The sequence below is a fragment of the Mya arenaria genome, chromosome 1 (assembly GCF_026914265.1).
Source record: "Mya arenaria isolate MELC-2E11 chromosome 1, ASM2691426v1".
Taxonomy (NCBI): domain Eukaryota; kingdom Metazoa; phylum Mollusca; class Bivalvia; order Myida; family Myidae; genus Mya; species Mya arenaria.
In genome coordinates, this window is record NC_069122.1 from 29768487 (window position 1) to 29772714 (window position 4228).

Here is a 4228-nt window from a genome sequence, read left to right on the forward strand (position 1 = left end):
TATATATATATATATATATATATATATATATATATCGCTGTGTATCACCCCTCGCCACTCATGCAATATATCTTTTGTTGAACTATGTCAGTATATCATATTTTTTTAAGTAAAGAAGTTCTCAATGAATTCTTCTTAACAACTTTAATATTTTTTATTAAATTTATGATCAGAAATTAGAACTATTTGAAGGTCCACATTAGCTACATATAGTCGAGCACAATATGTTTTTAGCGACGTAGTACGAATTACATTCGTAATTTATATCTTTGTTTGTAATGCCCTATATATTTATTATGGTTGAAATCAATTTTGACCTAAAGAGATTGCAATACTTTTCAAAACATTCGACTTAAATTTCATATAAAACGGCGTTTGTCATGTATTTCTTATTGGATGAATCGCCATTTTTATAATTTTGCCACTAATGGGCGCACAATTTGATTGATGCCTTTTATTTTATTTTATATTTTTCATTTACATGCATAATCATGTTCAACTAATGTGACTTTAGAGATCGAAAAATATTTGTTGTGTGTGCCGATAAAAATATATATTAGCGATATCATGGCGCTTTTTAACTGGGGATTTGTGGCCACGTGGCTATTAATTAAAAACAAACAACGTCTATAAAGGCTTATATTGTATCTTTCTGAACAAAAACTGACAATTAAAAAAAAACAACAGCAACACAAATTACACAAATTTGCATTCATACTATGTCAATTTCTTACACAAATATATTTCGCCGGTATTGACGACAGCATGTTCGCTTAAATGTAAACAAAAATGATTTCAACGCCTCTGGCATTTACAGCCGTCGTAGTAATCATATATGTGCAAAATACCTCGATTTTCGCGATCCATCGAAAGTGAAGTCACGTCTGTTTTTATCGTTTTCACATAAAGCAACAATGATTGAACTTTCTCATTTGTCATTGTAGCATGTGCTGTTTTTCTGCGATAGATAGATGCGCCTTTAATGATTTAGCTTGTGATCTAACTGTTTAAGTAGCAATATGCAATAACAAAAACACTGCATACGAAATGAAATCAGTATAATATTTTTTTACAGGACTTGGGTGTTTCGATTCGCTAATATCGAAGCCATCACATACATTGGTAGGAAAAACAGCCGACATAAGGTTTTGAATTCTAAATAAATCAGTTTGTCGTTTGAGCTTCCATTCACTTGTAGTTGGTATTGAGTGTTCTGTATACAAACCCTTACACATTTAGATTGTTCTGTCTCGATGTACTGGAACTGGTAATTGTAGAGAACCATTCCAGTTTGTTTTATGACAACTTTCGTTTCTAGGAATATTGGAAGGTCGATTTCCAGGTCACATAACTGAATTAAGTAGCAAAAGTGATACTCCGCTAAAGCATAATATCCAGTTAATGACAAAGGCTTATCAGTGATCTCTATCCAACGATCTATATTTGTGTTATACTTTTCTTCCACATTAAACCTCTGAATATTGCAAGGGAAAATTTCAACAGAACACAACGACTTGCTGTTGTCAATCACTATGTGAACGTCTCCCATCATAAAATCCTCTATTTCGTCCAGGATTACATTATCCAGGGGTCCTAGCGTTTTGAACTCCATATAAAGAGCTAAATGTCGTATTTCAATAACGCTTTGCGAGATTTTCAAAACACTGTAAAACGCCTTCTTGACCCTCCAGACATTAAGTGGCTTTGCTAATATTTTCGGTTTCTTCGATAAATAATTACTTGTATTGTTGTTTTGATGCACGAGAATAGGAATCTTCAAATCAATCTTGAGGAAAATTGATAGCCCCTGGACAGAGAAATAGTTCGAGATGAATAAACACTTGGAGTTGGTCGTAAACAGTCTGCCCAATGGGCAAAGCACAGGCTTGCAATTCGAACCGTTCTGAAAAGAAATTAAAACTACAGATGAAACAGCAGGAGTAACTTTAAGAAAATTTAAATTGCAATACAAGAAATTACGTATTTATGAAAAAATAATAATGATTTTGATGCATTACTACAATAATTTATATTGATAAAAATCCTTTTACCTTTGCATTGCTGTCGTCTGCACAGGCTTTCCATTGCGTATACTGTTTAATTTCATTTGTCCGCAACTGTGCAACTTTTTCAGGAGATAGAAATAGTGTGAAGGTTTGACGTATGGAATGTCCGTTTGAAAGTTCGGGTGAGTAACAGCTCCCTTGACCAAACCAAGGGTCACCATTACATAATAAACAAAACATGTTTTTAAATACCCTTGACCACGCGTCTATATGAGGCGAAAAGAAATTACTTTTGCACAATTTCTCCGCAAGTTCAAACGTCATATTTGTTGCTTTATTGGATGTTGCAATACGCCGCTGAGGAGAACATGTACTGTGGATGTGTCTGTGTTCAAGACATAGCTTTTTAAAAACTTTGCCTTGAATGTCTGCAGGAGCGTTTACTGTTATGTCGCAATTAAGATTATTGTAGCTGTTAAAGTTTATGAATGATATCGCGTTATCAACGAGTTCGTTCAAATCTGTATTTCCATACAAGTCACATTTAATCTTCAATGTGAACGGATTTAGCTTTTCTAATGCAATAACTCCATTGCACTTGGCGCACAAGGAATTCAAATATATTCTATTTGTTTCTGCGGAATATACAGGATTCACAGGACCCCAGGGGGAACTTTCATTGAATTCTGCACAGTCTCTGCGCTCCCCATCCATCGCTGTATTGGAGGTAACCGGTTTACATGTTGTCACCATATAATACGCCGGGGTGTAGTCAGGAGTTTCGACTATCGCCGTCTCCACGCACGTTTCGTCCTCCGATGCTCTCCACTCCCGGAAACAACAGTTGTTGTTAAGTTCACAATCCTCGCTACAGCTACAATCTGATGACCATGAAAAGTGCATAGACTATAATTGTTTACGTAACACTCTTAAATCAGTATAAAATGATTATTGAAAACACTAGATAGCATAAACGTCGTTTATTTAATTAACAGGTTAATGAGAAGGCCACACCAAATGCATATTTCGTTCTACGAATTACCGCAACCACCATTTAGAAAATGCAATAAAAATACATTTTTAAGGGATTCCTGATATTTTTCACAACAAAATCGCAATAGAAGAAAAATAATTAAGTGTTAACGGAGGTGTTTAAGAAAATCAGCGTGTTAAAAATGTTTTAAAAAAAGTGTTAAAAATGAACAAAGTGTAAGATACAACATTAGAGAAACAGAGCGAGAGTGAAAAGGAGGGGGCAGTGGGGTCAAGACTCCGGGAGTAAAAGTGTTTACCTCTGCAGCAATAGCGCGAATGTTGTTCCATTCCTGTTTTATTGGCTTGACAGAAGTCGGTTCCAGGACAGAAATATTGACCTTGTTGCCCTTGCAAGACCGACAACACATCCTCGTCTGTGAAGACAGATAACACTTCTTCGTCCGGCAGGTCATACAACACTTCCTCGTCGGGCAAGACAGACATCCCTTCTTCGTCCGGGATACTACCAGCTTCCACCGTGAATTTAAAGCAGATTGAAGTAGCTAATAAAACATATAACTGTGAACGAACCATTTTGTGAAGATGACTTCTCCTCGATTTATAAGTTACATTTGTATAATGAAGATGATGTCCAGTGCATCAGATACGAAACAATGTATTTATATTTTAAGAAAACACAAACAATTCTTATTTTGATATAAAATGAGCACCGTTGTATTTCGTGCGAAAATTTATAATTTCATTGTTCGCGCTTTAGCAAAGGTATCGAAGTTACATTTATCACGATTCCTATTTTAGTATAACCATGATTGTGCCCATCAGTGAATGCTATTTATACTTTCATTACTGTCGACTGGTCCACCAATGACGCACAATATTATATCGAATTAATGGTTGTTCGCATGTCTGATAATTGAAATGTTTTTTGTTGTTAATGTATGTGTTATTGGCTTGTAATGCTTCAGTCAAAAATGTGTTATGTTCTGATTTGCTCTGATATGTTAATTGCTGTGTTATTGGCGACCAAATTGCTTGTTTGAGCATTGATATTAATTATCGAGTTTAGTACCTGTGCAAAATCCAAATTCTACGCCATTTGCATGCACACGGAGATGGTAATTATATTACTTATTATGGTTGGCGTGTTCGTGTTGGCAAGTAATTATCTGGTTTTCGCAGTTTCTAGTCAGATGTTGTTAGACCTTATATTTCCAAGAAACATATTA

At 35.1% G+C, this 4228-nt stretch overlaps 1 long non-coding RNA gene across 1 annotated transcript; it reads right to left on the reverse strand.

The window, feature by feature from the left end:
• Window positions 1–628: 628 nt before the first annotated feature.
• LOC128209985 (uncharacterized) lies at window positions 629–2212 on the reverse strand. Its single transcript, XR_008257096.1, has 2 exons — window positions 2052–2212; window positions 629–1903 (listed from the first exon to the last, which is right to left on the reverse strand). It is a non-coding gene; the product is annotated as an uncharacterized LOC128209985 (long non-coding RNA).
• Between the last annotated feature and the right edge of the window lie 2016 nt (window positions 2213–4228).